At 43.5% G+C, this 12,043-nt stretch overlaps 1 pseudogene; it reads right to left on the bottom strand.

Annotated features, from left to right (window-relative positions):
* Positions 1–409: 409 nt before the first annotated feature.
* The window catches only part of LOC109473558, a 17,198-nt pseudogene continuing 5,564 nt past the window's right edge, over positions 410–12,043 (bottom strand).

Here is a 12,043-nt window from a genome sequence, read left to right as displayed (position 1 = left end):
CCTTTTCCAGCTTCAAACATCGCACGACGTGGGGGGAGGGGTGTGTGCTAAAACTGGTTATGCAAGCCTTAGGGCTTCGTATAATATTGCAACGCCCCCTGTCTCAGCAGGCCTACGGTTTGGTGTGTGTGTGTATGTGTGTGTGTGTATGTGTGTGTGTGTGTGTGTGTGTGTGTGTGTGTGTGTGTGTGTGTGTGTGTGTGTGTGTGTGTGTGTGTGTGTGTGTGTGTGCTCGTGTGTGTGTGCTCGTGTGTGTGTGTGTGTGTGTGTGTGTGTGTTATGAGAGTTCAAACCTATTTAACTTCTGTCCGTCAGAAGGAACTATCTGCCAGCCGACAGCCACAGCATGCCACAAAAGACCATAAAAAGCCGGTACGGTTTCTATAATCAATATCTCTTTATGCTGTCTACTCACGAACACTGATAAAAAATCCACAAACAGCACGACAATATAAGCTGTACTCCAATGACATTATATTGTAAAGGCTTAAGATTATTCATTAATCATAACTATGGCAGCCAAATGCTGCATTAATCTTACTTGTACTTAGCATGTCAGGGGAGAGATTGCGACCTGACAGAATGGTTGGCTCTACGTAGAGATCCCGACTGTGATCATTGTCAACAGAGACTCCGATCAGGATGTTGCTAATGTGTTAGGGTGTGGTCTTCTATTTACAAATCATAAATTGCAAGTCAATCCATTAATCTTAGTAACATGAATAGTTAAAAAATTCTGTATGTCTTTTAGGCGAATGTCTCCAATAGGGGCAGACTCCAGTTGGGGTCTCTACTGGTAGAACCGAGTTTCTGCTCTGACATAAATATTGTTATGTAGGACACTTTTTATTTGTTTTGACGACAATCATTATGATTTTTTGGGCATTTCATAATACATAGCACGAGCTGTAAGGGGACATCGAACAAAATAATAGTATTGATAAGAAATCTAAGAAGTGATAAATGCTGATAATATAACATTATTTCCCACAGATGTTGATCTAAAGACATTTACATCCACTGTTCTAATCAACAGTCTTCATACAGTCACATTTGTCGAAGGGCATCCCTCGTGTTCTTTTTTGACCGGGGTTCTTTTCGTATCTTCAATCAGATCCACTTGGAAGCAGGTGACGATCAATTGGCCAACCAAGAAAAGCGAAGAGAAGTTGGATTTATTTACATAAATATATAAATACATACGATAGGTTCACCTGTATCGGTTAACTATCTGTTCATCATGTTTTGTTGTGACCTGTACTCGTACATACCCCAGTGTGGCAAAAATGCGCGATCATCCTTGCAAAGAGGTTCACGAACTACAAGTCAGCACTGGAGATGTTACAACTACAGACTCTCGAAGATCGTAGAATAGCCCTTTGCAGACGGTTTGCGAACAATATACAAGCTTCTACCCTCTACCGACACTGGCCGCCCCAAACCAGGGGTAGTATCAGTGGGAGGATGACGAGACAACAATCAAAACTTGACCAATTGCCAGCGCGCACAGAGCGGTACAACAGAAGTACATTACCGTACCTTGTTCACATTTTAAATCATGAATAGTCTGTGAAATGTATAAAGGTTGTAATTCATTATTCATTGTTCACCACTAGCCCCCGGAGCGGCTAATTGTGACAGGCGGCTAATATAAACTCCCCTTGTCTCCGGGAATCTCCTTGGAGATTACTAAAGTGAGGGACGATCTACCCCGACACTGTGAACAGGTCGTCAGTCTCCCAGGCCAAGGACACGTAGGACCACTTCCGGTAGGACCCAGGACGACCTTTGGGAGAAGTCTGCACGTCATCGGCGTCAGGATCCTACAACGTAAACAACACGCAGACTAAGAAATGGCTTGATGGATTTTGTTTTAATTCCAACATTTCTTGACCAAACATGGCGACGACACATTCAAGTTATATCAACTTATTTTATGCCGCCACCAACACAAAGTACAAATACGGGACATGACAATACTCATTTTCACTTGAGCTAAGTGAGGAAAGTTGTGTTAAGTGCCTTTCCCAAGGGCACAAGATCCGTGGCATGTCAGGACTCGAACTCGGGACCTCTTGGAACTTGGGAAAAGCACACTTCTACTGAAATCACGTAGATATAATATAAATAATCATAATATAGAAACGTCTCCGGTACGACTTTGCAAAAGATATATGCTACCATTTAATGGGGTCGTGTGGCGCAACGGCGCGACTCGGAATCAAGAGGTCCCGGGTTCGAGTCCTGACATGCCACCGATCTTTTGCCCTTGGGAAAGGCACTTTACACGACTTTCCCCACTAGACTCAAGTGAAAATGAATATTGTCTGTCCTGTATTCTTTTCTACGTGCGGGACACAACACTAGCAACAGCTACCTCTGTTCCGCCTGTATTGCACTGTTGCAATTTCAATAAATCAAATAAGAAATCAATCAAATACTATAAGTATTAGGATGAATAAGTCCATTCATGGCGAACCGTCTCTTTGTAAATTCTGCACAATATGAGTCCAAACAGCTGAAGGCCTACGTCATTTGAACATAATCCTGTGCTTTTGTCAAGACTTAAAGTATGTCCATCTCTGGATGTTTCATGGCTTTGGGCTGACTGCCGTGTCACACACGGAGGCAGATTTCTTTATGCCTACCCTGTCCTTCTTACCAACCGGTCAGGCCGAGGGGCTGGAGAGTTTCTTAAGAAACGAAATCAAAATCGGTTGAAATCCGTACCCAGCTGCCATCACTGTCCAAATTGTTCATTATCATTTTGTAAAACGCTGTCAGGTTAAAAACCGAACGAAACCTACTGCAGTACAAGTATTCTGCTCAGTTCTTTTTCTTAATTGTTTAACGGTGACATGTCAGAAAAGAAAAATAGTAACAGGAAGGATTCAGACTGATACACACGACGAAAAGCTTCAAGTACAGAAGTTTTTAGATGACATCCGCCATCTTTCTTCAGCTGCTAAAGAAGGTAGCCACGTGACCAGGAGGTTAGAAGGTCAACACAGGTCACGTGCCTGTATTTGAAAAGGGCTAGTTTCAAAATTCATTACGTACAATGCAAGGCGAATAACATCTTGACCTTATTCCTTACCAAGTCTTGGTCTTTCTCCTCAGCAGAGTCGCTTGCGTCATCGATGTCGTCACTGTTGATGGACACCTTGATCCCCGCACGTCCTTGTAGTCAGACTTGTCCTGCAGAGCCTGGTCACAGTCGTTAAAACAGCTCCGTGAAGCTCGGGCGGCCGCCCGGCTCCCATTCCCAGCACCGACACATCAGATCATAGCTGAAAGATGACCAAGACTGGCAATGAAAACATACACTGCCATGGCGACGGTGGTTGCTGTTAGGGTTATTGTTTGCATGGCACTGCCATCATTTCATGATTTTGAGGAAGACTTGGTACATGTTAAGTCTAGACAGATACACTGTACTCCTCCCCTGAGTGTATAGTAAACGAGCCCCTGGGTCACAGAAAGAAGGGTCATCCGGGCAGAGAGGTCTTCCAAAGGGTTTCCAGGAATGTGGGCATAGATGTGGGTCAAAGAAATGCCCGTGGACATTCCATTCCTGTTGACAAAATGCCTGTACAATTCCTAGAATTCTGGCAAACTGCAGACAATACTGTACCATTAGGCTCCTCCCTGAGACTTCACCAAAATACGTATGGATTAATCATTGTCTAATCATAACGACTTAAAGCTTCATATTCTAATCAAGAATGTATGCAAACCATCATCATGAGAAAGAGAAGACAATGGATAAAAAATATGCTGAGAGAAGACCCGAATGACTTTAACAAGAACAGCACTACATCGGACACCTGAATGGAAGAGAAAACAAGGGCAGCCTAAGATCACTTAACGTAGAACAGTTATGAAAAACTAAAGAGCTTCAGCCACACCTTGGATACCATCCAGAGAGTAGCCCAGGACAGAGGGAACTGGAGAACCTTTGTTGCTGCTCTACATGCCGGGACTGGCATTAAGGGCAGTGAGTAAGTAAGTAAGTAAGTAAGCATTCCAATCCTAAAACCATTTGAAGAGTTAGACCGCATCAATACCCTTCACCTACTTTTCAATCAAACATTTTGCCCCTGACACACATAGCTGACGATGGTCTCTCGACCTCTCCCAACCTCCAAAAACCATGGTTGGGAGCATTTCTCATTGACATTGACAAACCAGGCCAGGATTTGCATGATCTGAATTCATTAATGTTCCTCTCGAAACCAAGTAGAATGTTATCAGTATTAGGTTCGTACCATTTATCCCAATTGAAATATAAATTTCCTCATTGGTAATGCAAATCAAGTTCCAATTTGCATAATTTACGTACCATAAAAATTCATTCATCTTTTTAGTTATCCTTCGTCAAAGTCTACAAGTAAAACAACGCCCCTGCAGTTCCAAAGGAAGCTGCTAGGGGTCCAATACGCATGTCACTTCTTTCCACTGCAGTTCCAAGACAAAATCTAGATGTGATCATTTCTTTCATGAAAACCGAAACACTTAAAAAATTTCAGGACAGTCCATCCATAGCTACTTCAGTTATGCTGCTAAACCACAAACAAACAAACATACAAACGCTACCTAAAATATAACCCAGGCAAAGATAATAACAGATATTACAGGCGATTGGAGCATCCCCTAGGCTGCGCCATGCGGTACCCCGTGGACAGGCGGCTGACGAGTGCTGCAGTGCTGTTGGGGATGTCAGGATAGGGATCCTCTCCTGTAAGAACAACAAGTTATCAGTCATACCGTCCTCACAACAAGTTATCAGTCATACCGTCCTCACAACAGGTTATCAGTCATACCGTCCTCACAACAGGTTATCAGTCATACCGTCCTCACAACAAGTTATCAGTCATACCGTCCTCACAACAGGTTATCACTCATACCGTCCTCACAACAAGTTATCAGTTATACCGTCCTCACAACAGGTTATCAGCCATACCGTCCTCACAACAAGTTATCAGTCATACCGTCCTCACAACAGGTTATCAGTCATACCGTCCTCACAACAGGTTATCAGTCATACCGTCCTCACAACAGGTTATCACTCATACCGTCCTCACAACAGGTTATCAGTTATACCGTCCTCACAACAGGTTATCAGTCATACCGTCCTCACAACAGGTTATCAGTCATACCGTCCTCACAACAGGTTATCAGTCATACCGTCCTCACAACAGGTTATCAGTCATACCGTCCTCACAACAAGTTATCAGTCATACCGTCCTCACAACAGGTTATCACTCATACCGTCCTCACAACAAGTTATCAGTTATACCGTCCTCAGAACATAAACAAATCATATATTTCTCATTAGCAATTCCAACCGAACGTTTGTTTCATTGTGACACACGGAGACGTTCACATCCTGAAATGTCCCATGGGTTTCAGATATGGCAAAATATGGCTTTTCAATGGACATTTTGGTGTTGAACTTTTTTTAACTTAATATTGTTTGTTCTTCATTTAACGTGAAATATAGATAAACTAAAATATATAATTGTATTAACTTTAGTCTGGCATGCAGGCCACACTATAAAAAGATAGCACGTTTTAATCATATGTTTTCTAAAAGTATTTTCATGGAATTCATTCAGATTAAATTCTTGTTAACAATTCAGTGTTATATTAGAAAAACCATCGAACTTACCTAGTGTTGCCACTTCATATAATACAATCCCAAAACTCCACCTGTAAAAGCAAAGAAATAGTAGGAGAATTATTCATAAGTGACTGTATACATACACAGTCATGAAGAATTAATTTTTAATTTTGAGGACCTCAATCCTTGGTTGATAACTCTGATATTTGAAGGCATGACTATTTCTTGTTGGAAATAATTATAAAGGCTATTTAGGGGTATTTCCTTACACGTCAGCCTTAATGCTGCATCTCATCCCCTCCATGAGCCTCTCGGGCGCCGCCCACTTGACGGGAACTTTGCGCCAGGGGTCCTCTCGGTAGTACCCTCTCCGGTAGATGTCACTGCTCAGGCCGAAGTCAGATATCTTGACGCTGAGGCCGTCCCCGACAAGAATGTTCCTCGCCGCCAGGTCACCGTGGATAAACTTCAATCCAGCTAGGTACTCCTGTCGGGTGAATAGGGAATGTCAATGGATTCGTTTTAGGATTAAGCACTGTAGCACTCATACCTCAAGCTAAGGCCATGTTGATTTGATTGTATGGATGACATTATCTGGGAACCCCAAAACTGATGCGAGGGTGTGAATAAAATAAGGTAGTTTGGCCAAAAAAAGTTTCCTTTATTGTAAAATCTACGTGGTCATAAAGGTTGAACAAATGACTTAGCACACACAGATTATTGTATGGCGAATAATAATAGACATACATTATTTTCATTTCTTCACATTTTCTTCTTGTGCTGAAATGATGTCGGCATTCTATGACATTAGTATCGTTTTCCAATAATTTTTTTGTAACATACGACATATATTCGCTCATTTTGTACGATTTACAGTACGGTCAAAAACTTTTTTTCGGAAACGGACGAAAATTCATGCGCGCGCGGATGTCATCCATATAATCAAATCATCATGGCCTAACCGACGTCAAGCACCTCAGTCCCTCAGTAAGACCGTGTTAAAGTGAAGTCACCCAAACCGCGATTCGGGTAACTCACATTCCTCACATCTGGTCCACGTGCCACACACTCCTGTGAAACCGTGTCCGATCACAATTCGCTTGAGCTACATTTATTGCTGTTTGATGATAACACGCAAGGTGGCGTTTTATTAATGTCAGAGGTCAACGACCTGCTTGCTGGTGTCCCCCTCCCAGCGTGTCTCGGCCTAATGTCGACGTAGTCCCGCCAGAGGCAGTGAAGCTCGCCCTAGAACGGACACATTATTTGACCATTACTGCTCTTTAAGTTGCTGCCGCGTAAAAGTTGGGATTGCGTATAAATAAAGAAATATCACCCCGTAATCCATGACAGGGCGAAGTTACATTGAAATCACATTGCGTTCAGACGCAAATCGCGATGCGGAAAACCGATTCGAAACCACCTCTAGAAGTGGCTTGGGATCGAGGCGCTTTCAATGTGATTTGGAGCGTTCAGATGGAGCCGGCTTGAAACCGGCACTTGAAACCGGTTTCGGGGTAAACCACATGTAAAGCGCCTTGGGTGACTTCACTTAAACACGGCCTAAGACATATGGAGCCGCATACTTCTCGTTCAGAAGTTGTATTCATTCAGCCTGCCATAAAAGTTCTAAACGGGAACTATGCGGCTCCAGATGTCTTACTGAGGGACGGCTGCAATGTGTTGGATGTTGGTTAGCTTAAGGAATCAAACCGCACCTGAAAAGTTACGTGTCACAATCATGAAATAATTATATAAGTACCATTTATTACAAAAGAATGATAAAATGCCATTGTTAAATACCTACATGTAAAATGTGCAGGATAACCATCACTACCTATTAATAGATTATGTAAATGTGGAGGTATAATCCATGATGAAATGTTAGAATGATTTTCTTCGATAGGTCAGCACTTTCAGGCACACATGTAATATGAGAAATGAAAATCCAAGTGCATGGAGCCTTCCCAATTTAACCCCAATTAAATTAATTGTAGATTAAAGGTAATTCGTGGGCATGTCCAACATGGTTAAATATGCATACACAACACAACACAACACGATGGTATCTCAAGAAAGGAAGAACGGACGTCAATCATTCTGGGCATGCAGATAGCTTCAGCAGAGATGTGCACAATTAGATGCAAGTTATGCAAATGAGGACTTAATTTGCACAATGAATGAGGAAATACTACAATTCCAGGATTTTCGATAATATGCACTTTTAAACTCGAAACACATCTGATTTATGACAGGTGGAAAACAGATACCAAACATAAGGGCCTAATTTGCAATGTCAATGCAAACAGACAACTCCTTACTGGTGAATGATGGGAATTCTATTGTGTTGTGACATGTGCAACTTAAAGGTGAACTTCGCCATGCATAGCTATGACTTATGTAAATGTAAAAGATATAACATTTACAAAAGCTACAAATATTTCATGGAGGTATAAGCTTGCGGAACTCTAGTTTAAATTGTCTAGTGAGCGTTAAATTGTGGATTATTGTTAAGCATTTGTGACTGATGCCACGATGCGTGCTGAGGATAACTTACCATCCCTCTGGCGACTTGCCTGGCGACCTGGTACATATTCTTCTCGTCGAATTTGCAGCTGTCGACGTCATTCTTGGAGAAAATGAAACTGCTGTTGAAAAAAACAAACATGATACCTTCAGTGTACCCGCTTCACCCATGACTACTTATAAGTATTCACTCGTGACTCTACTGACTGTGACCAGACACTACGAATAGTTTTACACACACCCTCAGGCGTAAACCAGGTGCATATTCTTTTCACTAGGATTGGATTTCCGGTTTGCCTCGTTGGCCGACAGTTGCGGTATCAATAAAGTGCGACTGGCCAAGCCAAAAAGCAGTCAGCAATATTAGCACAGTCCGTATACTAGTAATCAGGAACAGTTGACCATCAATGAACAGTTGCATCACGTTTGGGCGGCTGGCCACCAGGAGCGTGATTTATTTTTAGTCAGACTTAGTAGATCTTATGTGTATTTCACCACACGGATTGATCCATTTCTACGATACGTTGTTACCAGTTGTTAAGTGATCACACACTGTTTACATACACTATACTGTTCTCAATCTGCAAAATATAAAACTTCACGGAGAATGTCGCCTATGGACACCTGTTTCAGGTTGTATTTACGTGTTTAAGGATGACATTGTCCCATTACCAGTTTTTACCTGTCATTGGTTGAACTGCTAAATATGATGGACAGTCCGGATCAGTTGATTCCAGTCCGGTGTCAAACCAAATACATGATCCTGCCAAATACATGACTCCTTGGGGTTTTCAATCTACCTGAGACAAGGGGTGGGAGGGGTTTGGAGACAATCGTAAGCCGCAGCCCTGAACAATGATCCCAACCCTAACCCTACCTCTAACCCTAACCCTAACCCTAAACACCAGACCTCTCACGTATGTGGCAGCTCAAGGATTTGGCTCAACACCGGTGAAACATAAACATGACCCTGTGACGTCATGACCCGGAAGTACACTTGTGTTAAGGGCAGACGGAAGAGCACCATAATTTTGCTAGTTTCGTCGGTTCATTTTCTGTCGAACACGAGCAGACCACACCTACACAACATATAGTCGTACAAGAGTAAACCGACAACATGGCGAGAACTTAGCGGACAAACTAGCAAGAGCTGGAGTTTCGTCTGGAAACGGGGGACGGTCCGGAGAGCGAGTACGGCAGAGCTCTGAGAGACGCCATGGCCGACACGGACTCGCGTCTAGAGGCCGGGAGGCGCTCAAATCTCTCGGCGACTTGCGTCTTGACAAAGAAAGACTCGCGAGGGATTTTGAAGAAATTAACAAGGTTATAACACTTTACACGGCTGCCTGTCTGCGATGTACGGATCCGGATCTCAGGGTAACGATCCGACACCGTGTTCGGTATTTGGAGACACTTGTTAAGAGAGATCTTCCCACCTGTAGATTAGATAGAGTCCTACAGGAGAAAACCACAGGACAGGCGGAAGTTCCACATATTACTTCTTCTTTCTCTTTAAACAGTATAACGAAGGTCGTTGAAAGGTGCTTGCAGTTGGACAAAGCCCAGAATAGACACCGGAGTTACGTTTATTCCTTGGAAGAGGAATATACCAAGGCGCTTGTGGAAGCGATTGAGAACAGTGACGCCTTGTTGGAACTCGAGGTGACGAAAAGCCTCGGTGATCTGTACCTGGAAGAGGGGAAAAACAGCTCCAGTATGGACCTGCTGTCGAAAGCGAAGGGAATGTACGAAACTGCCACAACAAGGTTTGAGGAACCAGAAGCGAAAGATGTTCTAACACATCGGGTTAAGTACGCGGAGAAGGTCATGGAAGTAGTGAAACGGGTAAGAGAATTGAACTTTATAGACTGATAACATCGATGTTTCCCCACTTTATACGCCTATAATAATACAGACAAATTCACTTTTCTTATGAACTTAGATAATCCTCTGTTTCTTAAACATGTATGCTTTTATATTTTCACCATCATAGAGAAGCGGGGAGAAGTCGAATTTACGTAAATAGACTAAGAGCGCTAGTGCTAGCTTGATCATGTATACATGTATATATACACAAGCTATCCCTTTGTACTCAACCCAGTGTTGTTTGTACAACATTCATTCATTATTCAGAGCATTCGGAATGTATTGGCCGTCTATACGCCCCTACACGAATTTTTCTTTCATTGATCCTCGGTCCCGGATGTTACCCGGTGGCTAATGTAAATAACAATAGACGCCGCCAGTGTTTGGCTCTGACGTCATTGCTACCTTGGAAACAAAGATGGCGGTGACCTTGGTATGACAGGGGAGGGACCAGTCAATCGGCGCGCACAGAAAGGGCACTTCAAATAATTATTTATTTTTATTTTTGTTTACCCTGGACAAATTTGCTCAGAAAGGCCCAGTTTTCTGGTAAGAAGGACAGGAGAATGTATATCTTTAAAATCTGCCCATGTGCGATCTTTGTCATGATATACGATTGGACCTGTAATTGACCTCTGATACGCGTACGTCTTCACTGGATGGACTGACCCACAGGGACAGAGGGGGTGAAATCCTGGTGTCATTTCTATATTCTGTCTGTAGCTGAGCTAACAAAACTATAAATACTTGGCTTCCTTCTTATCTCTTGCAGCTCTTATAGTTCAATCCTGCCACAGAATGAATTCTACCGAGAACAGTATATAGGGTATGGTATAACGTAATTGATTCTACTAAAACAGAATCAACTTCCACGCTAATGGCTGCTATATATTCCTGACATGTACAGCGTAATGATATGAGAACTATGCAGACACGGGGGGAAGCAAAAGGGCGTGAAAACGTGAAAGAGGCTAAGGATATGATAATGTGAGTACGATTGTAAAATACTATTAGGTATTATGTTTACCGAAGGAAAACATATTGTTTTTGCTTTGTTTCCTCTTCTTCCCCGCTGGAAGGAACATTTCAGTAGCTTACTGAACCGCCCGCCGCCACCCCCGTCCCCGCAGCTGGAGGCCCTAGCCAACCTGGCCACTGAGGACTCTACCATCTCAGCTGATCCACCCACTGTGGATGAAGTGCAGAAAGCGGTAGACAAGCTCAAGTCAGGACGTGCTGCCGGTGGCGACGGCATCCCTCCAGAACTGCTACTGAAAGGCGGCCCAGCAGTGGCACAGTGGTTACATAGGCTCATCACCGCCATTTGGAAATCTGACACCATTCCTTCAGACTGGCGTCATGGAGTCATTCTCCCCTTTTGGAAGAAGGGCCCAAAGGACATCTGCAACAACTATAGGGGCATCACACTACTTAGTGTTCCAGGGAAAGTCTTTGCCCATGTTATTCTTGCAAGGCTTCGTCCCCTTCTCCTCCTCAAGCAACGTCCGGAGCAGAGTGGGTTTACACCCGGGCGCTCCACGGTGGATAGAGTCCTTTCTCTCAGGCTCTTAGCTGAGATGAGGAGGGAATACAGGAAGCCGTTGTACGCTGCCTACGTCGATTTGAAACAAGCATTTGATTCTGTTGACAGACAATGCCTGTGGAAAGTCCTCAGGATCCTCGGTGTGCCCTCCAAACTCCTGGACCTTCTGTCCCTCTTGTACTCAGACACTACGTCATGTGTCCGTGTCAACGGACAGACCTCGGATCCCTTTACCATCAACAGTGGCGTTAGACAAGGGTGCGTCTTGGCTCCCACCATCTTTAACACCGCCATTGACCATGTCATGGCAAAGACAGTATCCCAGAGCAGCTGTGGTGCAAGCTTTGGCAACGTCACCATCTCCGACCTGGACTATGCGGATGATGTAGCCATTCTTGCCGAAGTAGTACAGGTGCTCAAGCATGCCCTGGAAGCCATGAACTTGGAGACACAACCCCTCGGACTGATGATTAGCTGGGGAAAGA

The sequence above is a fragment of the Branchiostoma belcheri genome, unplaced genomic scaffold, assembly GCF_001625305.1.
Source record: "Branchiostoma belcheri isolate BF01 breed outbred unplaced genomic scaffold, Haploidv18h27 scaffold100, whole genome shotgun sequence".
Lineage (NCBI taxonomy): Eukaryota > Metazoa > Chordata > Leptocardii > Amphioxiformes > Branchiostomatidae > Branchiostoma > Branchiostoma belcheri.
Note: the sequence above shows the minus strand (reverse complement) of the source record. Positions and strands in the feature narration are given on the sequence as shown.